Consider the following 24,513-nt stretch of genomic DNA (forward strand, 5'->3'; position numbering starts at 1 on the left):
GGGGCATCTCTCTGTCCCATGAGGATAAACGCATCCAATCGTTCCTGTGTTCTCCAAGCCTATGGTACCGCTGCTGCCAATGCCACTGCCACTGCCAGCTGACAATGAAGCCACTGCCATGGACATCGTCTACTTTGTCCCAAAGCCTACTGCACAAGTGTCACCCACCTATCACCCACCCCCTTCTTCCCAGGAAACACAACTTCAGCAGGAGTGGCCATGCTGCCATAAAGAATTGGGGGCAGTGGCCTTACCCCAGGTCTGGCACTGCTGCCCTGTGCTCACTGCAATCCTGTGTGCTCCAAAGACGTTGTCACTCCTAATCCAGCTGATCAGAAGCTTAGGGAAGTGTGGAGCTCTCTAGTCTTCCGGGATGATACCCAGCCACTCCTGCATGGTGCCAGTGCTCTGCCAATCTGTCTGTGATCAGGGGTACTGAATGGCAGATACCTGACCAGCATCCTTGGGCTGATCAGTCCCCATGGCTGCTGCCTAGAGTCAGACAAGCAAGTGCATTGGACAGGTTGTTCCCTGGACAGGGAGGGTAGGGTGGGGACAAGCACTGTGTTCCTAAATTTGCATAATTTATGTAATGCATCAAATTTGTTTAGCTTTAATACAAGCTACCAATTAAACTGTGTCCCATGTCAAGAGTACCTGGGCTCAGTTCTACACTTGATCTTAGACAAAAGGCCAAGAAGCAATGCCTAGACTCAATTTTGAGCTCTGGCTCCTGACTCCAGCTTGCTGCCAAGGCACACCATGGGAGCCAGCACCAATGGCAGTAACTGGGTGCCTGCCATCCATGCAGGAGGCCTGGATTGAGATTCCGACATTTAGAGAGTGAGCTAGCATATGTGAGCTCTCTCTCTGCCTCTATCACTTAATTTAAATATACATATATATGCATATATATATTATTATGTATATGTGTGTATATATATATATATATATGTATATATATATAAAACTCTTCAATAGGAAATGGGAACCTGTGCAGGACTGAGTAGAGACTAAAAGAGGGACAAGATTTAAAAAAAAAAAAAAAAACTTAGTCTTACACATTGAAGAGGAAAAAGAGACCTGAGTACATCACAAATGCTATTGTTACATAAGTGGAAGCAACCATGGGCCTTGTCTGTGGTGACAGGTGCATGAGTCATGGACATCAGCTTCAGAGAACTCAATAGCTACAGGAAGAGACTTAGTTGGGACTCCAGCTCTTAGTTGTAAAGAGCCTGCGCCTTAATTTGCCTCGTTAGTCACTTAGTAATTTTTAACTCAGAACCCATGCTCCTAAAATATTAGTCAGCTTTAATAACTCAAAACCTTTCAGTCCTATAAGGCTTATAAGTCTATTTGCAATGGGGCATACAAACAGCCTGGTCCCACAGTCCTTTCCCTAAACCCCAAGACCCAGGTGCACAGAGGCAGCATCTGCCCCCCTCCATCCAGCAGTAAATGCAGCATGGGTGGCACCATCTTCTCCCTGTGACCTCTGTTCTATAGTATATCTGTGCGGTGTATGTTCTCATAACTGTACTTGATTAGTCAGTGGGTTTTAAACAGCTGTTGACAGAGACACACTGTGAAGGCTGTGGAGCACGCTGTACTGTTCGGTTAAGTGTTCTTGCCTGCCTGGGTATTGTTGTTAAAAGGCATGTCCCAGGATAGAAATCAAGCAATGGATTTACAGGAAAGGTCAGCCCAAGTGCTAGGTTGAATCTGTTTAGAAATGGCCCTAAGTAGTTCCAGGAACCTGCTAAAAGTACACTAGCTTCATACAGCAAGTGATTCTACAGAATGCCCCTCAACTGCATCCTGAGATGGGCCATTCTACTCTGTTACAATCCCAGCCCTTCTTATCTGGTAAAGATTGCTCAAAACCCCTCAGATAATTTGAAAATAGTCCAAGTTCTTTACTTACATTTCCCAGGTTAAGTACCAGCAAGAGAAGTTAAAATTTCTAAGAATGTATGTAATTTTTCTCCCTCATCTACTTCTCCCATGTATCCCACTTTCCAGAGACATCTCACAGACTGCCTGCAACACTCTTCTCCAACTCCACCTTCCTATGCACTGACCTCTCTCTCCTCTCTTCCCAGGTTGAAACTCCCAAGAACTGAAGTGGCAAAGGAAGGGCCCTTTGGGACAAGGTCAAGAGAGACAATCGGTGCCCCAGGGTGGGCCATGGTGGAGGGAGGCTGGAGATCCTCCAACACTGGCTTGGGCATCCCCAAGCTATCAAGTCTGGAGAGGCTCAGGCCACTTGTTTTTTCTTCAGTCTGGTTCTCAGTAGTGACCATGGTGCTTGGCACAGCTTTGCTGCTTGAGAAAGCAGATGGAGAAAGCATGAATGCCAGCAGTAAGCTTGGCAATGACCTCACGGGTGCTTGGGTCAGGACACCTGTTTTCACAGGGGCTTCCCAATCCTGCTGGCTGAGGGGAGGTGATGATTTGAGTCACAAGTATGTGATAAGTACACATCTTTGGTTATCCACCCCACAAGTATCTCAGTATTTACAATGTTACCACCAAGATGAGGGATTAAAAATTCTCATGGAGCATACCGCTCATAGAGGGAAAGAAAAATATGTGCCAGTAATTTTAACACAATTAAATATTTATTGAGCCCTACCTATGTGTCAGTCACTCTTCTAGATACTGAGGACAGCAGTAAACACAACAGAAGAAAATCAATGTCCGTGTGTGGTTTATGGTCCAGTAAATACATGCCAATCCAACTCCCAGCTAACACTACTGCAGCACCTACTATGGGCCAAAAAACTGTCCTTGGAGATTTCAAGTTGCAGCACCTCAGGAGACAGGGGTTCTCACTGGCCTATTAGCAGAGGAGGAAACCAGTGCCCAACGTCAAGTGGAGAAACACACTAGCAGGCACACACACCAATCTGGGTGACATTACACTAGCAGGCACACACGCCAATCTGGGTGACATGACACTAGCAGGCACACATGCCAATCTGGAGTGACATGACACTAGCAAGCACACATGCCAATCTGGGATGACATGACACTAGCAGGAACCCACACCAATCTGGAGTGACATGACACTAGCAGGACACATGCCAATCTGGGCTGAGGCAAAGGATGGGTTGGTTAGCAGGAAGTCTTCTCAAACAACACAGAAGCTGGACTGAGTTTCTAACAAGAACAGGTCTTGCATAGGTAAAGCATGTTACACTTAGAAATACACTGAGCTGTCAGAAACAGCTGACGTTCTACTCCTCAAACTGCTCAAAGACAAAGCCCACCTGTAGTGGTAAACACATCATGTGGCCAATGAAAACCATCAAAGTTTAGGAGAAAAATCATAGCACTCCAGTATAAGGAATCATCATTGTAAGTTTTCTTATTTGTCACTGGAGTTTTATTTTTAAAGTTATTTTTTAGTTATTGGAAAGGCAGGACAGAGAGAGAAAAAGAATCTATCTGCTGGCTCACTCCTCAGAGATGGGCCAGGCCGAGTCAGGAACCTTCTCTTTAGATCTGCCTCATGGGTGGCAGGGACTCAAGGACCTGAGCCATCAACTGCTGGCAGGACTCCATCCCAGGCACTCAATGTGGCAGCTTAGTCCTACACTGTACAACGCCTGCCCCATTTAGTTTCACGGGGAAAATGGATTGATCAGTCTATTAACTCAAGCCTCAGGCACCTGCATTTGACAGGCATATAAAGGTGACATGGCTGTCTCCTGCACCAGTCTCCTCTCCTCCAACACAGCATCTGGTTGTCCTGCACTTCAGTGGTGGCTGGTAGTTGGATTTTCCATCCAAGACCTACTCTGACCTCCACCCAATCCTTTGCATGTTTATTCTAGGCAATGTGTTCTAATCAGCTGAACTTCCCCCTGAATTCTGACAGGCTCTTAGTACTTCTTTTGTCTTCTTCAAGGACACAGATGCACATTGAAAAGGATCAGCTGCTTGCAATGTCAGGCCTAAGATGGGTTAAAAGAGTGTCACACATTGGAATTCAAGTGTTTTCAATTTTATTGAGCTAATTTCCTGTTGCATTTGTAGTCTTGGGTTAGTAAATGTTAAAAATGTACTCTCAGACTTGAGAATTAAGAACCTGTAGGGGCCAGCGCTGTGGCAAAGCGAGTGAAGCCGCCGCCTGCGGTGCTGGCATCCCATATGGGTGCTGGTTAGAATCCTGGTTGCTCTACTTCCTACCCAGCTCTCTGTTGTGTCCTGGGAAAGCAGTGGAGGATATCCCAAGTCCTTGGGCACCTGACCCCGCTTGGGAGACACAGAGGAAGCTCCTGGCTTCGGATTGGTGTAATGGCCATTGCGGCGGACGGGGGAGTGAACCAGATGGAAGATCTCCTTCTCTCTCTATGCCTCTCCTCTCTCTGTGTAACTCTGACTTCACATAAATAAATAAATCTAAAAAAAGAAAGTGTAAGGTTTACCTCTCAAAGGCTAATTTACAACACAGAAGTACAAAAAGGCAAATTTTAGAGTAGTTAAAACTTTTTTACCCAATGAAATGGAAATTACATACATCATTTCTACTTCTTCCAGGTAAAACATTATAAAAGTAGCCCATTCACATAAAAGAAAAACAAAGTAAACAATCTAAAAGGTGGAGAGCAGGCAGTCCCCCTCTCCCTCCTGCCTGGCACATAACCACACACAGCCAGCTTGATACTATCCTTGCTGCTGCTCAGGAACTGTTTTAGCCTCCAAAGCACCAAATAAACAGTTCAGGCAACAAAACTCATCTCGGTGCCACTGCACCCAGCTCCAGGAGGCTGTGCACATGGCTCAGCTCAGACCTCCAAGTGGAGCCATATTCATGTATTTTACTCCACACATTCTGCTAAGGCTTCCGTTTATTTTTGATTTTTTGAAAGAGAAACATTTTATCTCATTCCCAGAGGCCTCACCTTTATCACAAAAGTTTGAGGAAGCTGTTAACAATCAGAATATTCAGGCATTAAAACAGCGATAAACCTGGAAGAGACTCAGGGTCAGGAAAGTGTTAAACATAAAATCAAGGCTGGGGAAAATAAGGAGAGAAGCACTTGGGTCTGAAAGGCCACAGTGCTGTCCTTATTCTAAGTTCATGGAGAAAATCAAGCCCAGTAGTGTGCTGGCCAAAATCCAGAGAGAGAGGGACAGAGAAAGAATATATATATGTGTGCACACACCCACATCTCCCACGGGGCATAAAAAGAGGTGGTTTTTACAAGATCTACTTAACTGATCAGAGTTTGGAGGAAGGCTGCTCTTATACAGCTCAGACCATAGTATCATTTGGTGCACCTGTTGATGATTCAAAAAGTTCATAGAAAGTGTAATCAAAAAGTAGAATTTATTTTGGTGCAAAAAACTCTAGAGCTGTATTGTATTCTGGGGGGGGGGGCGGAATTTTGCAATGTGGAATAACTGTGATTTAAAATGTACCTACTAGGAGCAGACATTTAGCCTAGTGGTTAAGGTGCCCGTTTCCCTGATGGGAGAGCCTGGGCTTGCTCCATGGCCACTGACTCCAGCCTACTGCTAATGAAGACCCTGGGACAGCTCAAGCAGCTGGGTTCCTGTCACCACGTGGGAGACCTGGACTGAACTACCTCCTGCTCTGGTCCAGCCCTAGCTACAGCAGTCATCTGGGGGGTAAACCAGCAGCTCGCTCTTTCTCTAATAAATAAATTAGAAAAATAAAACGTGCCAACCCTTTGATCTGCAGCCTCCATCTAGGTATTTTGCTTAAGGAAAAACATCATGGGTTTGGGCAAAGCATTTACCTGCAATGATACCCACTTCACAGCAAAGAACTGGCAAGGATCTATCCACACAAATCTTGATGGAGAACAGAGTGCCGTGGTGTCACAGAATGAGGAAGTACAGAATAGAGACTGACACAGGGTACAGCAATGAGCGTGTTATCTCTGGGTGGTGGGACGCTGGGTATTATTTCCAGTGTACCTTTTCATCGAGATTTGGGAAATACTACAGTATTAGAGAAAAAAGTGTTTTTTAAAAACATTTATGTATTTGAAAGGCTGGTTTACTCTCCAAATGGTTGTATTGGCCAGAGCTGGGCTGATCCAAAATCAGGAGCTTCTTCCAGGTCCCCCACACGAGTACATGGGCCCAAGGACTTGGCCATCCTTTACTGCTTTCCCATGCACATTCGCAGGGAGCTGGATCAGAAGTAGAGCAGCTGGGACTCGAACTAGAGCCCATATGGGATGTCAGCTCCACAGATGGAGGCTTTACCCTCAAAACCACAGTGCCAGTCCCAGAGAAAAGGTTTTAAAAAACCTCCAAGATTAAATATGTGTAACAACCTATGAATGACTGTGGGAGAGGCTGGAAGGTTAATTCTGGGGACTTTTTCACAATCATGTTCAGTTATAATCTAACTGGGTGGAAAAAGAACAAATCTTTCAGAAAATTCTAGTTTGGGGGCTGGTGCTGTGATGCAGCGGGTTAACACCCTGGCCTGAAGTGTGAGCATCCCATATGGGCACCGGTTCAAGTCCTGACTGCTCCTCTTCCTATCCAGCTCTCTGCTATGCCCCAGGAAAGCAGCAGCAGATGGCCCAACTCCTTGGGCCCCTGCACCCATGTGGGAGACCCAGAAGAAGCTCCTGACTCCTGGCTTCAGATCGGTGCAGCTCTGGCGGATGTGATCAATTGGGGAGTGAACCATCAGATGGAAGACCTCTCTCTCTCTCTGCCTCTCCTCTCTGTGGTGTAACTCTGACTTTCAAATAAAAGTAAATAAATCTTTTTTTAAAAAAAGAAAATTCTAGTTTTGATTAAACTGTAACTCACTGACAGTCTTGTTTAAAACTAGCCTGTTGTGCCTTTAACAGTATAGTAGGTACATTTTCAAGAAAAGTTACATAAAAAGACAGGCAAAGTTATTAATAATCAATTAAGAAGAAAATTCAGTTCACTTGTAACTGCTTAAATAGGCTTAGCTATGCCCTCAACGTCCCTTCATACCAAAACTCTTTGATGTGCTGAGCCCGGCTAGTTTGACAGTCTAATAAACTAAAGTTTATGCTTTACTCTAGAGAGTACACAAATCCACATGCAGAGCCACAGCCGCTAGATCCTGGCTCTGTCTTCTGAGTTGAAAAATGAAAGATCTCCAGGCAGGCCCCACCAAGGCTGCAGGTATCCAACAGAGAAACAGTCCATCACCAACAGGCCCAGGGCAGTTTTGTTTTGGCTCTAACTTAAATTTTTATTTGCACACATGTATGGAAAATAATAGCTGCTGGCAAAGTCTGGAGCAACCAGAACTCTCTGTAGGCCGCTGGTAGGAATGCCAGCTGGTGCAACCACTTTGGAAAACTGCCAGGGAGTTCCTAACTAAAGCACCCATATCCAGCAAATCCACTCCTATGTATATGCCCAGGAAAAATGGGAGCCCATGCTCATCCACATGCATATTAGAATGTTCACAGGGCACTATTCACAGCCTTCTGGAGCAGTAATTCAAGTGGCCAACAAGTGGCTCGACTGTGATGTAGTCACACAGTAGAACATGACCTACAGAGCAACAAGAATGAATGAACTACGATTGCTCCATCACCAGAGGTGCATCTGACAAGCACCCTGGGTGAAAGACAAACAACGGGCTGGCACTGTAGCACAGGGGGTTAAGCTGCCACCTGCAACACGAGCATCCCGTATGAGCACTGTTGAGTCCCAGCTGCTCTACTTCTGATCCAGCTCCCTGCTAATGTGCCTGGCAAAGCAGTGCAAGACGGCCCAAGTGCTTGGGCCCCTGCCACTCATAAGGGAGACCTGGATGGAGCTCCTAGCTCCTGGCTTTGGCCTGAATCAGCCCTAGCTGTTGCAACCATCTGGGGAGTTAACCAGGTTAGAAGATTTCTGTCTTGTCTCTCTCTCTCTCAACTCTGCCTTTCAAATAAATAAATCTTTAAAAGTAACTTGTATATTATTTCAAATTTATTTTAAAAAAAGTAGACAAATCTAGGAGTTGAGAGAGTAGCCACCCTTGGAACAGGTGTAGTGGATGGAAGGTGGCATGAGGGACCTTGGGGGCTGGTTACGGTCCACCTCTTGGTCTGGGTGCATTTACACAGGTGTATTCACTTTGTGACAATTTATCTCTATATACTTAAACATTCCTTATGTATACTATAGATCCACAGGGTTTTAAAATACAAGTGTATTTCCATGTGTCAACAGATAATGTTTGTGCAGTTTTTATAACATTTACTTCTTAACTGCAGAATAAATAGCTGTGTGGGATGCTAAAGAAAATAAAAATTCAATTTGTTGCAATTCCATGCACATTAGGTTCCCCTTGACAGTCTGTATAAGGCCAAAAAAAAAAAAGAATGCCAAATACTGAAATAACGTCACAAATATAAACTCAAAAGCACCTGAAACTCGTGAACAGTGTCACCTGTCCAAGTGGTCCCAGTTTCCCAGGCTTCCCCACAATGTTTTTAAGATTCCAAAACCCCTTTCCAGTCAAGAAAGAAATGTTTATGACAGGAAAAGCAGCCCATCGTTTGGCTTTATATATCTTCATTTATCAGACTAAAAGTAAAGTACTGGGCTGTTCCGTTTAATATCCTGTATCTGACGACCGTTCTTGCTGAGGCCTGGTACCTCATTCTCACTGGCGCCCACCCTTTTTAGCCCTCATGGAGCCAAGGGCAAGCTGCCTGGGCCTCTGCAAACCCCATCTTATCTTCAACACAGCTGAAGTAGCAGCATTCAGAAAAAAGATGAAGATAACAAGCTGCATATGGCTACAGTGATAAACATAACTAAGAGCTCTTAAAAGTGTTACTTGCTATACCTGTCATCACTGTCCACTCAGGAACCAGCCACGCCAGACTTAATCCTACACATCTCCCATTATACCCAAGTTGAGAAAGGATAAAACCATGGAACAAACCTAATACCCATGCCCAGACTGCTCACTTTACCTGACAGAAAAAACAATTGCGCTTAATTTTCTTATTAAAAGGGTCATTTAAATCATCCCAATGATGATAAATTGACAGAATGACAAAAAAAAAAAAACACTTCAGTGACATCTTAACTGTCCCAGTAATGAAAAGGTATACAAGCATGGTTTCTGCATGGGCTGGTCCCTCGAAAGCAAATTAGTCTGGAGGACTGGTGTGTTGAGTGGCATGTGAAAGCTGGGCACTCACAGACCCAAGGCCTGTTTCTCAATCTAAGAATGACAAGCAAGCAAACAAAATACAGATCCACCCCCAGTGCTGATGTCCACTTAGAATGAAAGGGAACTCTTTGCAAAGAGTCAAGGGAAGGAGCCCAGAACTCAGCACAGGAAACTAACTAAATAAATTGTATTCGTGCAGTGAATACACAGGCCCACTACTGATCTGGGTGCTTGGAATGCAACAGAACAAAACTCTCCCTCTGGTGGAGTCCACTTTGGGGCTGGGAAGACAGAGGTAGTTGTCTGGGATTTTAGATAAGCATTGTTAGGACCTCCTTGAGATGGTGACATTCAGAGACCTGTGTCCTTTTGCCTTTCACTCACTGTTCTGCAAGATTAATGTAGCTAGGGCATCCCAGTGATGACACCACACCCATTCTTGCTCAACTTCCTCAAACTTTAACAGTTCGAACTTCTAGGAAGGCTGTGGCTACCCTGAATTAAGGAGTTTTTTGAACTTCTTCCTCTACCACTAAAGCATATACTCATCAGAAAACCATGCAAAAAATATGAGCAAGCTTTTGAAGGCAAATTATTGGCATACTATAGACTACAGTGTAGCAAAGGGGAGGGACCTTCTCCTGAACTCTACCTATCAACGATAACATTACTTGACATATTGGGGCCTATCACCATGCTATTTCTATGTCAAGTAGTAAAACACATCCTCCTGGGAGTGAGCATGGCTCCCCATGAATCATCTGTAAAGTATGCATATGATAAAACTCAGCAACTGTGTATGTTTAAGGATACCTCAGACTGACAGCAAAGGGTCACACTCCTTTATGAGCCCTCCTTTTTCTCTAAAGAATTTAGTCCTTTATTCCAAAGCTGGAGAAATTTGAGTATTTAAAAAAAATCTAAAACGCATTCTGGCAAGTCATAAAATCTCACTTGTAGGGGGCTTTTGTAACCGCACCTGCTAAGGTTGTGTTTCTAGTAGTAAAACACTGTCGATTGCTAGGTAACATGAAGGAAGTTCCTTTTTAAGACAGCTCCATGCACCCACACTGCCAGTGGATTTTTGCCGTATTAACCATGAATTGCTTCCAGTTTTGATCACTGCAGGTGGGGGATAGGCAGGGAAGAACCCAATGAGGTGGTGGTGAAAGGTTTTTCAGGCCAGCGCCATGGCTCAATAGGCTAATCCTCTGCCTGCAGCACCAGCACACCAGGTTCTAGTCCCCGTCGGAGCACTGGATTCTGTCCGGTCGCTCCTCTTCCTGTCCAGCTCTCTGCTGTGGCCCGGGAGTACAGTGGAGGATGGCCCTAGTCCTTGGGTCCTGCACCCGCATGGGAGACCAGGAGAAGCACCTGGCTCCTGGCTTCGGATCAGCACAGTGCGCTGGCTGCAGTGCACCGGCCGTAGCAGCCATTGGAGGGTGAACCAATGGAAAAAGGAAGACCTTTCTCTCTCTCACTGTCCACTCTGCCTGTCAAAAAAAAAAAAAAAAAAGAAGAAGAAAGAAAAGAAAGGCTTTTCAGGCTTCCAAACAGACCTGTGAGCCTGTATCACACACTTCCATCACAGCTCAGGCAAGGGCTAGCAGCCTTCACTTCTTTCACAGCACGTCCACACACACAAAAATGTGACCCAAAACATCAATGAGGAAACGGTGATTAAACCCAGCTAACACTTAGCTTTCAGCATGCCTCCAAACACCTGGGAGCACCAGGCACTAAGGCACAGATCTTCAGTGCAGTGCAATCTTTCAAAGCACAAAAGCCATTTATAAAGACCGGCAATGCTGACAAATATGAATGACCAAGATGATGAAGCCTACACTGTCTGCCTCCTGTCCTCGTTCTCTGAGTAATGTGACAGGACAAAGCGGCTGGCATTTGTGCCTCAAGTACAGCTCCTGCCAGGAGTCATCACCAAAAGCAAAAGTCAGGAAGAGGTGGGGAAGGAGCAAAGGTGAGCGCTGGCTGAGTATGACTGTCCCTCTCCAACTGACCTCAGCTCCCATGAGGAAGGTAAACAGGCTGGGTGCCAGGAGGCAGTGGAGGGGAGCACTCTGGGTTCAGGGGTGCTCCCCTACTCCACAGGAGACTTGAACCCCACCTCAAATGTGCAAAAATCTGCACTCCCCAATTACAGGTCTTCCTTAAAGACAGACCACTGCTCCCCAACTCTGAGCCTAGTGGGAGTGAGACTATTTTATTGAGACACTTGGGCAGCAGCCCCACCTCCTGCCCCCACTTCCTCAGGATTAAATATTAGCAACCTCAATACAAATATAAGGGTTTATCCTTCAAATTAAAGAAGTACACAAATAAGGGACAGCTTGTGGCCATAGTCCCCAAAACATGGCCAACAGTGTCTACCCCATCTACCTCGAAAGTATAATTCATATTGGATGAAGGGAAATCTTTTGGACTTTAACAGAGATTATGAAAACATTTTCATGCTTTTTATTCTTATCCAGTAAAAGTCAAAAAAGCCCTCTGATTTCAGGAACTCACTCAGACTTCACAAACTCAGCTGAAGGGGTAGAAAAAAAATCCATAAAAAGGACCAAACGGTGGGCCTTAAATTGTGGCTCCGGATGAATTTCGAGAACTTTCAAGTCTCACGGGTTCAATAAGCCCAGGCTGAATTAAAATAAAAGTTGTTTTGTATTCTATTAATAGTAGATGATTAAACACATCTCTTATTTCAACTGAAATTCATTTATAAGTGCTTAAACTGGCCGCTAACCCTATGCCTGCGTCTGGAAAAATATTCTAACACACGCACGTTCAGAGACCAACCATCAACGCATTCTTTCAACTCCGGGCAATTTTATTAAAACCTCGGGTGCTCGCTACCTCCAAGCACCCCACAGAATCCCCGACCTACACACTCGAGGCTCGGCTCAGGGCCACGGGGGCCGCTCCAGCCTCCACCCCCTCCCCAGGGCCGGGGGCGTCTTCAGGCACACTCGACTCGCCCCGCCTTCCTGGGTGGAAACCGGAGCTGGGCCCTTGGGACTCAGAGGGCCGAACCCCGGGGCGGCCGGGCCAGCATGGTCCTCGCCTCCTCGGACTCCCGAAACTATGGCGCGGGGTGGGTGCGGGGAGGGGAGAGCGGCTCGCGCGGGGCGCCCCAGAGCCAGGAGGGACCGCGGGGACCGGCGGGCAGGACCTTCCCCAAGAGTGGACTCCGCGCCGCGGGCTCCAAAGGGACGGCGCGGGGGTGTCCGAGCGACCCCAGCCCTGGCGCCTCTCGGGGTCCCGAGGCCTCCCAGCGACGCCCCCGACCCTCATCCCCGCCTTGTGCCGCAGCCCCCAGCCTCACCCGGTAGGTGCTCTCCGTGAGCCGGCTCATCTCCTCGGGACCCCGCGACGTGGCTGCAGCCGCCGGCTGGTGAGCGCGGGACGACTTGGCGGCGCCTCCAGGTCTCCGGACTCCGGGCGGCGGGGGCGCCGGGGCGCGCCTGACGAGCCCTCGAGGGTCCTCGGCCATCTGCATGAGAGTGCCCCGCGCCGGTCTCCGCCACTCAAAAGTCAAAGCTCAGGTGTCCGCAGCCCGCGAAGAACGAGAAAGCCGCCTAATACTGCCGGAGCGAACGACAGGGGCGGGACCGGGCGGCCCCACCGGAGAGGCGCGCGGCGGGCGGAGTGGGCGTGGCCCGGGTCCCCCCGACTGGGCGGGGCGCTCCGCCCGAGGCGGCCTGCTGGGCGGGGCCTGGGGGCTTGGTGGACGGGACGGCCCAATCCGAGGCAGCCGGAGGGGACCCGAAGGAGGCGGGCCGAGCCGGAGTGGGCGTGGCCCACGCCAGGCGGGTGTCCCGGGCGGGGTGGCTGAGGAGACGCTGCCCTGGGAGTGGGGACTGCGCCGGCAGAGGTGGGCGGGGCGGAGGTGAATGGGCCCGAGGAGGCGCGGCCGCCCCACCTGAAACGGACAGGGCGGGGCGGCCATAGCGCGCCCTCTAGTGGCGCGTCCAGGAGCTGGACCAGGTGTGAATCCTGCAGCTCCTGGTGGCAGCTGTGTGAGGTGCACGCATGGTTCTTCCCCCAAGTCCGATCTCTTGGAGTGGGGAGGGGGGTGTCCCACAGTCCTCAGGTGTTCTTTTCTGTAGTTGAACCGCCCTCCTCCTTTAATGACCCCCAAAAGTTGGAAAGAATCCTCAGGGTTGGGCTGTCAGTTGGAGAAAGGGGACCGCCACCTACAGCTTCAGCATATCAAAAAAAAAAAAAAAAAAAAAAGAAAAGAAAAGAAAAAAAGAAAAAGAAAGAGTAATCGCCGAGGTCTGCTTACTGAACTTTCACTCAATGCCAGTCAAAAGACAGTTATGGGATTGGAAGACCAGCAGCAGGTTGTCACTCACTGGGCAGGTGCAGGTGCGAGGCTCCAGGGCTCTCTGGTCCCCACCCTGGCCCTGCCTCCCCCACACCCTGGGGTGAGACAGCTGCTGACTCTGGAGCCATCCCAGGTTGTGCACCAAGGGCTGAGGTGGCCAGACCCTGGGGGTCCAGAATGGCTTCTCCCAAGAGGAGCCCTGCTTGGCAGGCAGAACGTTTTAACTCAAATTCCTGAAGGTGGCTCCCTGTCTGCCTGAAGTCCCTGCGTCTGTTATGGGCGGTTGGGCTGTGTACCTGTCCATTAGGAAATGCACACAAAGACACTGTGTGGCTCATGGGAACAGCAAGAGAGTGAGAAGCCATTGGACTTAGAATAGACACAACCACGTGGACTGTGGGGTGTCTTATTGGGTTTTGCAAACTGTAAAACCTGCAGTGCTGGGGAACCAGAATATTGTGTGTTCCCTGGTTTGGGGGAGCCTGGATTTCAGGCCAGTGCAGTGGCATCCTCCTTCCTTAACAGATTGCTGGTCCTGGGCCTGTGAGCTTCACCAGCTGGGTTCCGTGTGCCCCCAAGATGCCTTTGCGGCCTCTGAATTACCACTGTTCCTATTAGATCCTCTGAGTGTGTCTGTCCATTTCCATTTAAACTTGGCAGTCGAAGCCTTCACTTTGCAAATCTCCTTTTGTCTCAGAACTTGCCCCTAGGCCTTCTGATGAATGAGGTCATTTCACCCTCTGCTGCCAGGAACCGGGGGGGGGGGGGGGGGGGGGGGGGGGAGGAGAATGCAGAGGCTTAACCTTTAAAACCCCACAGCTCAGTGGTGTGGTGTGGTTGGGAGCCCACAGACAGATGAACGAGACACCATAAACCCAGCAAGCCTCTCAGGTTAGTTTTGGATTGTGTACAAATCTTGAAACACATATATTTGGTCATTCTGAACTTTCCTTTAAGGGAATAATTTCCTGGCTAGGATGGCCCTGCCCCTTTAGAAGTCTTATTTTTTCTTTTTTTTAACATTTATTTATTTGAAAGTCAGAATTACAGAGAAGGAGACGGAGAGGCAGAGAAAGTGAGAGAAAGAGAGAGAGAAATATTGCACCCACTGGTTCAATTTTGAAATGGCTGCAATGGCCAGGGCTGGGCCAGGCCAAAGCTGAGAGCCAGGAGCTTCTTCCAGGTCTCCCACATGGTTGCAGGGACCACAGGACTTGGGCCATCTTCTGTTGCTTTCCCAGGTCATCAGCAGGAAACTGGATCAGAAGTGGAGCAGCTGGGAATCGAACCAGCATCCATAGGGGCTGCAGGCTCTGCAGGTGGTAGCTTTACCCAGTATGTCACAGTGCTGGCCCCTAGAAGTCTTTGAGAATGGCTGCTTCTTAGTGTGTCTCCGTGTTAGGATTGCTGCAGGCTCTGGCCCCCCACTCCAGGCTTGGCCTTTGGGTGTCTGGAAGGTCTGCGTTGAACAAAAGAGCAGGGGTGAGTGTCTGCTCTGCATAGGTGCTCTGCAGAAGGTGGGGGTGTGCAGAGTGAACTGGGCTGGAGCCATTTTTTTTCTTTTCTTCAAAGATTTATTTTATTCATTTGAAAGACAGACTTACAGAGAGAGATAGAGAGGGGGGTCTTCTATTCCTTGGTTCACTCCCCAAGTGGCAGCAATGGCTGGAGCTGAGCCCATTTGAAGGCAAGAGCAAGGAGCTTCTTCCAGGTCTCCCCCATAGGTGCAGGGGCCCAAGGACTTGGGCCATCTTCTGCTGCTTTCCCAGGCCATAGCAGAGAGCTGGATTGGAAGAGGAGAAGCCAGGACTCGAAGCGGTGCCTTTATAGGATGCAGGCACTGCAGGCCAGGGCTTTAACCCACTACACCACAGTGCCAGCCTCAGGAGTCATTCTTTAATATAGTTGCAGAAGGCAGAATTTCAGGAGAATGGCAATGACAGCTATAACAGAGGTATGGTCAGTCACAACACAGGGACAAAGGCAGACACAGGGATGGGTGCTGGACCTGGCCATTAGACTCTGCTTAAAACACCCCCACCCCGTATTGCAGTGCCTGGCTTCAGTTCCCAATGCCGGCTCCTGACTCCAGCTTCCTGCTGCTGCACACCCTGGAAGGCAGCAGTGATGGTTCAAGTCATTAATTCCCTGACATCTGGTGGGAGAGCTTCAGCCCAGGCCTGGCCATTGTATGTATTTGGCGTGTGAACCTCTGAATGAGAGCTCTGTTTCCTTCTCTGTCTCTCAAATAAATTAAAAAAAAGTGGGTGAGCTCTCAAAAGGCTGGTGTGGAAGACTCCTCAAGTGTGTGTTTGATTTCCTGTAAAGCTGAGAACCTACAGTGCTAGTTCTTCCTGGATGGTGTCAAGCTCCAAGGCAAGGAAAGCAAATCAACAGAAGAGGTGACTCAGGAGGAGGAGACGAGCAGGCGGCGGACTCCCAGGAAGCTCTGCAGCCCAGCAAGGGCTCCCTAGGCTGCAGAGACATGGAGATGAAGGGAACAGGGCCAGGGCTGCGGCTTGGGGTCTGGGTGAGGTTGCCCAGCCAGGTCTCCTTGCTCTGAGGGCCAGCTATGGTGTCCGGTGCCTGAGTCCAAGATGGCAGCAGCCCACCACTCTCCTGTGCACCAGCCCCAGCATTCACAGTCCAGAACTCTCCCTGGACCACCCCCCACCCACCACTGCCTGGCTTCCTCCCTGCCACATCCCCTAGGCCCCCTGACCCTTCGTCATCCTGCTCCTGACTGAGACCCTGTAGCCTGCCTTTCTGAACAGGATTCATCAAAACAGAACACTGTAGATTCCTAGGACTTTGCTCTCCTGGTCACTGTGGGGGACGTGTATCCTGCCCCAGTGTGACCTGGGCTCTAACTGGCCATCTGTCTGTGTGGCTGAGAGCTCTACTGGGCCTTGTCAGCCCTTTGGGGGACACACGGTGGGCAGAAGAGGTGGATGTGCCTGTCCTGGACAGACATCAACAGCAGACTTAGCCACCTCCCTCCCTCTCTCCCTCTACTCTCTCTCTTTCTCTGTGTCCCTAAGTGCTTTGGTCTACATGTCCCCTCCCAGATCCCCCTTTCCCTCTGTTTCTGACCTGCCTCGTGCCCTTCCCCTGTCACATGCACTGCAAGCCTTTTCACCATAATACCAAAAAGCCACTGCACACCGTGAGTGTCCTGGAGCTGCCGTGATATTACCTGTTCTATTACAGTCATCATCCCCAGAGTCAACTGGCACCCACGCACGAGGCTTAAGCATGTTAAACCAAGGGCGGGGAATCTTTCTTCTGCAAGGGCCATTTGGATATTTAGAATATCACTCAGAGGCCATACAAAATTACCAGCTTACCCTGCACCCAAGTGGGAAACTCAGAGGACACTCCAGGCTCCTGGCTTCTGGTTGGTTCAGTTCTGACCATTGTGGCCATCTAGGGAGTGAACAAGCAGATGGAAGACCTCTCTCTGTCTCTCTTTCTCTCTCTCTCTCTCTGCCTCTGCCTCTCTATAACTCCACCTTTCAAATAAATAAATAAATCTTTTAAAAAAAATACCAGCTTAAAAATTAGCCTGCTGTAGCTGTATCAGATGTCGAGTCCTACCTGAGTGCACCTTGGCAGGGCCAGGCCACATGATTTTGGGGGGCCTCATATGGCCTGTGGCCCAGACATTCCCCACCCTGGCTTTAATCCCTCACAACCCCCTCTGTGATAGGTGTCAGTAGTATTCCACTTTGAAATCAGGGTAACTGAGACTTGAGGAAGATAGAGAACTTGCGCAAAAGCACAAGGATCCACACCTGGGCCCCACACAGTGTCTCACTTGCTGGAGGGGGTACAGTTGCCCCCACCCCTGCAGATTCTAGGAATGTAAGAACAACCAGGAAGGAGCAAGTCCCATTATAAGGCTCCCCCTCTAGGGAGGACGGGTGGGTACAGACATGCTCACTGCACCATGTGGCCCTGGGCCCGGCTCCCCTTGCAGCTGTGTGACAAATCTCTGGGCCTCCTTTATCTCATCTCTAAAATAGGAGTGAGGGGCCCAAAGATGTTGCCTGGAGCACCCGCAATGGTGCAGGAGGAAGTGGGGCCTGGATCCATCACAGGCAGTGCAGCCTAATGGTCACCACCTCATGAGCTGTCCCTAGACAGCCTCAGAGCCTGTCTCCCTCCACTTGGAGGAGACATGGGAGCTGGACTGTCCAGTAAGCCCTTGCCCCTGTGTATTAGAGACCCCAGGAGCCTTGCTTCTCCCCCATCACAGGGTTTCCATTTCTCTGCTTGGTTCCCTAAACAACTCACTCCTCTGGGGCTGTGCTGCCCTCTGCTGGCCACACCAGGAAAAGGGCACTTACCTTGCCCTCAACCTGAGCAGCTCCAGCCACCTCACCCTCCTGAGGCCATGCCTCTGGGCATCTGCCACTTCCTGGCCATGCCCCTCAGAGTCCAGCCTTCCTGGTGGATCAGTGCCTGGGCCACCAACCCTCCCACCGTGGTGGGACTGACTACCTATTTTTATTACACTTATTAAAATTCTGGCTTCTTCCCCAGGTTCCCAGAGCCCCATTTCTGCCTGGCCCTGTGCCTGGGGCCAGGCTCAGGGTAAGGGAAGCCTGATGGCCTACATCCTCCCCTTGGTCCCTGCTCCCAGGAGGAGCGCACAAAGGATGAGGTGGAATTTAAATCAGGAGGTCTCAGGGGGCCAGCGACAGGACACAGTGCCCTGCTTCCTGCAGATGCACTGGCTGCCATTCAGCCAACAGGTAATGGCTCCTGGAATCTTCTGGCGCCTTCTGACCCCTCTGAAGGCAGCACCCTTGCTTGCAACATGCAGCTCATTCATTCTCCTAAGGCTATGACGCTTCCGCGGTCTGGGAGGCATTGGCACAGTCATGGGGGACAGGGTTGTGGGTCTGGGGGACAAGGTCATGGGTCTGACCCAGCCATTACCCTCCAAGGGCTAAGGAGGAGAACGGCACTCATGGTGAAGCAAAATCAATTACGACAAACACTAAAATAGAAACGTGCAGCCATGATCAAAAACCAGCAACCCACAGGCTGAATCCAACCTGCAGATGTTGGTGACAGCAGTGAAATAAAAATAAAAGGGGGCTGGCACTGTGGCAGAGCCGGTAAAGCCACCACCTGCAGTGCTGGCATCCCATATGGGTGCCGGTTCGAGTCCCAGCTGCTCCACTTCCGATCCAGCTCTCTGCCGTGGCCTGAGGGAGCAGTAGAAGATGGTCCAAGCACTTGGGCCCCTGCACCCACATGGGAGATCCTGAAGAAGCTCCTGGTTCCTGGCTTCAGAATGGCCCAGGTCTGGCCATTGTGGCCAACTGAGGAGTGAACCAGCAGATGCAAGACTTTCTCTCTCTCTCTCTCTCTCTCTCTCTCTCTCTCTCCCTCTCTGCCTCCACCTCTCTGTAACTCTGCCTTTCAAATAAATAAATAATCTTTTTTGTTTTAAAAAAAGACGTTTAAAATAAAACATGCGTTTTTTTGGTCAAGATTTAAAAAATCTGGAGGGTGTGCCTGAAAACGCGGGAGCTGGGGCTTCTCTCATGAAAAGCAGACACCTGAGCAGCCCTGGGTCCTCACTGGCTGCCATCCCCAAGCTCCTCTGCTGAAACTTCATCCCTGGCAGCTGTCTTCAGGAGGTGGGGCCTTGGGGGCGGGCCTTAGGGGCGGGCCTTGGGGCAGGGCTTAGGGGCGGGCCTTGGGGCGGGCCTTAGGGGCTGCTTGCTGCCTCCACACGTGGCCAGCGGGCCCTTACCAGGTGCTGAATCTGCTGGCTACCCCTGCACCAGCACCTGCACCTCCCTGTTTGCTGGCAACTCTTGCGACCTCGTGTCACTCATCTCTGTTTCCTTCCAGGCCCCTGCAGGCTTCTGCACTCCAAGCCCTGGAGAGAGCCTGGTGGAGAGAAGAGGAAGATTTGCCTTGGCCTCGCAGGTGAGCTTGGAGCTGGGCATGGAGAGATCAGTCTGCATCCCGGGAGTGGGGGCAGGGAAGAGGATGGGGAGGAAGGGAAGAGGGTGGGAAGGGGTGCCACAGCAGCAGGGGAGGGGGCGAGGTTCAGGGCCCCCCAGCCCTGCCAGAGCTCAGGGGCCCCCACTTGGATGGGGGCGACCCCAGCTCCCATTCAGGTCTTCTGGGACCTGCCCCAGGTAGGTAAGAGCGAGGCTGTGAGTGAGTGCAGGTGGCAGAAGGAGAGAGCCTGGGGTCTAGGAGCTAAGGAAAGGTTGGTCCCTCTGCTGCTGTCTTCTGTGTCTCTCCAGCTCCTCCTTCCTCCCTCCCTTGGCCTCTGTCTCTGTCCCTCCCCCTCGCTTTGTCTCTTTCTCCTGACATGTGCAAGCATGTATGCGTGTGTGTGCTTGTCTCTTTCTCCCGATCTGTGTGTGCGTGTGCCTGTACATCTGCATCCAAGCCTTCCCATCTCCTGCTGCTTCTCTTTCCCTTCCCCCTCTCTCTTTCCTCCCTGCCCCCCTACCCCAGGAAGTACTTCCCACTGGAAGGCCTGGCTCCACCCCCATCCCCAGGAGGAGCCCCCCTCCCACCTTCCCACTGTGCTTCTGACCCCAGCCCAGTCCCCACCTCTGCATCTTCCAGGACCACTACCTGCCCCTTGGGTGTGACCCCAGGCCCAGCCAGTTCTAGGCACACGGTGCTCTGTGGCCATGGCCCCACCTCCTTGTGGCCAGATCCACATGCGGTAACTTCCAGCCAGGCTCACCCATGCTGGCCTTCCCTGCACCCTAGACATGGTCTCACCGAACCTCACCCTGACCTTGTCGCTCCTTCACATGAAGCCCTGGGGGTTTCTTAGTGCACCTTACCCCCACCACCCAGGACAAAGCCCCCATTTCCTGGCCTGTTATCCCAGGCCCCCTTTCTTGCCCTGACCCCATTCTGTCCTAGGAGAGGCACCTTCCCTGACCATGAAAACCTTGAGCCGCCCTGCTTGGGTGGGGCACAGCTGGCACCTGGTGGGCAGAGGCCGAGGAGGCTGCTGACCATCACACAGGGCACAGGACAGCCCCCCAAAAGGGGGCAGACCCAGACATCAGCAGGGCCATGGCAGAGAGCACCCAGTCTGGGGCCCTGGAGGCCCCCTTGTGGCACTCAGAGACGATGCAGTCACGCACCGTGTAGGGACGTTATGCTCCATGCCAGGCCTCGATCCCATGCTGGTCCCAGCAGGCTCTGTGGAGCTGAGAGTGACTGTGGCTAGGGACATGGTTGGTGTGACAAAGTCCTTACTTGAGGCATGACTGGTGGTGAGGCTAGCATAGACAAACCCATGGCTCTTTCCGTTAGGTAGCATACATAGCACTCGACCATGGCACCAAGCCTGCACGGCACTGTCTAGTGCATTTGCTGTGCTAGGTGCTCCTTCCAGTTCTCAAAGAAAGGTCGGGCAGTCAGGGTACAGCGGGCAAAGTCTGCCTGGGATACTCACATCCCATATCAGAGCACCCGAGTTCAAGTTCCACCGCTGCTTCCAACTCAGCTCCCTGCTGATGCACCTGGGAAAGCAGCAGATGGCCCAAGTGTCTGGGCCCCTGCATCCACGTGGGAGACCCGGATGGAGCTCCTGGCTCCTGACTCCTGGTTACAAGCCAAGGGCCCATCAACCAATGACCAGGCAACAAAAAGGAGAGCTACCCACATGATGGAATATTACTCAGGAATGAAAAAGGAGAGACGTGGGCACCTGCTCCCGTGGACATGAACCTTGAAAGCCCCACAAGACAGCATATGTTACTTGAGTTCACTGACGCCATCTGTGCAGAGCAGGCATGTCCTGGAGACGACAGTGGGTCAGCAGTTGCTTTGGTGGGGGAACGATGGCATGGTGACTGCTGGTGGGTGGGGCTTCTTTGGGGAGGGGATGAAATGTCTTAAAATCAGATTACAATGTTGGTTTCCAAACCCATCAAATTGTAGGCTTTAAGTGGATGTCGTTTACTATGCGTAAATTAGACCTCCCTAAAGCTATTTTAAATTTTTTTGAATTAAAAATAGTTTTCTATTAATTAAAAAAAACAGACTTGGGTTTTCCTTGAACATGTGCATGTTTCTCTGTGGCAACTATGTAGCTGGGATGGGGGAGGTCCCGTTAGTCCCCAGGGAGCCTGTTGGGTTGCATCGGGGTGTTTATTCTCCCTATATGTCTCTCTGTGGGCACTGAACATCAGACCCCCAACCCAGGGTGATGGCGCCACAGCCGCTGATGTTACCAGTCCCACTCTCCATCTCGTGGCTGTCTCCAGCCACACAGAGCCCCCAGGGACCCAAGGGGACCATACAGACAGCTCTCTGTGTGCTCAGTGTAACCCACATGAGACCAGGCCCCTAGGAAAGCACAGGGGCTTGGAAGTCATCACTGCCACGTACTAGTTCTGTGCCTCAGTTTCCTCAGCTGTAAAATGGGGAGACAGGCATTTAGTGAAGCTACAAGATGCTACAAGAGCCACACACGTTCAATGGAAGCTGCACCTCACAGGCTTGAATTTCCACCTTTCCCCAGCCTGGCAACACAGGGGTAGGCTGCTCTCACAACACTGGGCAGGGACTGGAAGCAGGTGCGGCTAGAGAGCCCTGCGGTCATGAAGGTATACAGCCGGCACTCAACAGTGCACCATGTGACAGAGCTGGGATGCTCAGAGGGGCAGTGTCTCCCCCGTGCACTCTCCATGTGCAGTATTGTTTCACTTACGAGGGGTTCATCAGAGCCTGACTCCATTGCAAGGTGGGGAGAACCTGGCCACTGGGACCGGGAATGCTGGTTAAAATGCATGAGCAAGGGTGATAACGTATGGAGCGTGAGCCAATGACACGACTCAAGCCCAAGGTCGAGAATCAGTCAGAAAGGGCACTCAGAGGAGCCTGATTGAAATTGGGTCCCAGGAGTAAGTCTGTCATGTGTCAATCAAGTAGGATTAATAGTAACTAGTTATTAGAGAACATTGGAGAAACCCTTCAAGATATTGGCACAGGCAAAGAATTTCTGGAAAAGACCCGGGAGGCACAGACAGTCAAAGCCAAAATCAACTATTGGGATTGCATCAAATTGAGAAGTTTCTGTACTGCAAAAGAAACAGTCAGGAGAGTGAAGAGACAACCGACAGAATGGGAAAAAATATTTGCAGACTATGCAACAGATAAAGGGTTAATAACCAGAATCTACAAAGAGATCAAGAAACTCCACGAAAACAAAACCAACAACCCACTTAAGAGATGGGCCAAGGACTTCAATAGACATTTTTCAAAAGAGGAAATCCAAATGGCCAACAGGCACATGAAAAAATGTTCAAGGTCACTAGCAATCAGGGAAATGCAAATCAAAACCACAATGAGGTTTCACCTCACCCCGGTTAGAATGGCTCACATACAGAAATCTACCAACAACAGATGCTGGCGAGGATGTGGGGAAAAAGGGACACTAACCCACTGTTGGTGGGAATGCAAACTGGTCAAGCCACTATGGAAATCAGTCTGGAGATTCCTCAGAAACCTGAATATAACCCTACCGTTCGACCCAGTCATCCCACTCCTTGGAATTTACCCAAAGGAGTTTAAATTGATAAACAAAAAAGCGGTCTGCACCCTAATGTTTATTGCAGCACAATTCACAATAGCCAAGACCTGGAACCAACCTAAATGCCCATCAATGGTAGACTGGATAAAGAAATTATGGGATATGTATTCTTTAGAGTACTATACCGCAGTAAGAAACAACGAAATCCAGTCATTTGCAACAAAATGGAGGAATCTGGAACACATCATGCTGAGTGAAGTAAGCCAGTCCCAAAGGGACAAGTACCATATGTTCTCCCTGATCGGTGACAACTGACTGAACACCAAAAAGGAAACCTCCTGAAGTGAAATGGACGCTATGAGAAATGGTGACTTGATCAGCATAGCCCTGACTGCTAATGGACAACTTAATACATTATCCCTCATAGTATTTTTTTTGTCTGTTCTACTTAATATGACTGGTTTAATTCTGTAATTATCACACAGTTATTCTTAAGTGTTGAAAATTAACTGAAATGTGATCCCTGTTAAACATAAGAGTGGGAATAAGAGAGGGAAGAGATGTATAATTTGGGACATGCTCAGGCTGATTTGCCCCAATTGGTAGAGTTGGAAACATACCAGGGGATTCCAATTCAATCCCATCAAGGTGGCATGTGCCAATGCCATCTCACTATTCCAAGTGATCAATTTCAGTTCACAATTGATCATAATGAAAGGACTAAGAGTCAAAGGGAGCACATAAACAAGTCTAGTATAGGCTAACACCAAGCGATAGAATAAATAAAGGGGAGAGTGATCCAACATGGGAAGTGAGACACTCAGCAGACTCATAGAATGGCAGATGTCCTAAATAGCACTCTGGCCTCAGAATCAGCCCTAAAGGCACTCGGATCTGGCTGAAAAGCCCATGAGAGTATTTCAGGCATGGAAAGCCAAGACACTCTGGCAAAAAGATCTCTGTGAGTGAGATCCCAGTGGAAAGAACAGGTCTTCAAAGAGGGAGGTGCCTTTCTCTGAAGGGAGGAGAGAACCTCCACTTTGACTATGACCGTGTCTAAACAAGATAAGAGTCGGAGAACTCAAGGGGCTTCCATAGCCTTGGAAACTCATAACTGGTGCATGGGGAGATAACTGATGCCATAAACAGGAATGTCAATTGGGAAAGTCAACAACAGGAGTCACTGTGCACTTACTCCTCATGTAGGATCTCTGTTCTTAACGTGCTGTACACTGAGGCTTAATGCTATAACGAGTACTCAAACAGTATATTTCACTTTGTGTTTCTATGGGGGTGCAAACGATTGAAATCTTTACTTAATGTACACTAAACTGATCTTCTGTAAAAAAAAAAAAAAAGAAATTATCAATTCCCAACTTGACTCTCACTGGGATTAAACATGACAATAGGTCTGATCTGATTTCATCATCATTTAAAAAAAATCATCTATTATTTTTCACTTTATGTTTCTGT

General features: G+C 49.6%; 1 long non-coding RNA gene and 1 pseudogene across 1 annotated transcript in view; one reads left to right on the plus strand and one right to left on the minus strand.

Moving 5' to 3' along the window:
- The window catches only part of LOC138846908 (uncharacterized), an 86,580-nt gene extending 73,525 nt beyond the window's left edge, over positions 1-13,055 (minus strand). The window contains exon 1 of the long non-coding RNA XR_011384412.1: positions 12,498-13,055. This is a non-coding gene — a long non-coding RNA (uncharacterized lncRNA). The remainder of the gene's footprint in view (positions 1-12,497) is intronic.
- Positions 1-24,513, plus strand: part of ORYCUNV1R-PS1575 (vomeronasal 1 receptor oryCunV1R-ps1575 pseudogene) — a 1,374,299-nt pseudogene that overhangs the window by 814,764 nt on the left and 535,022 nt on the right.

Source organism: Oryctolagus cuniculus, chromosome 19, assembly GCF_964237555.1.
Source record: "Oryctolagus cuniculus chromosome 19, mOryCun1.1, whole genome shotgun sequence".
Classification (NCBI taxonomy): domain Eukaryota; kingdom Metazoa; phylum Chordata; class Mammalia; order Lagomorpha; family Leporidae; genus Oryctolagus; species Oryctolagus cuniculus.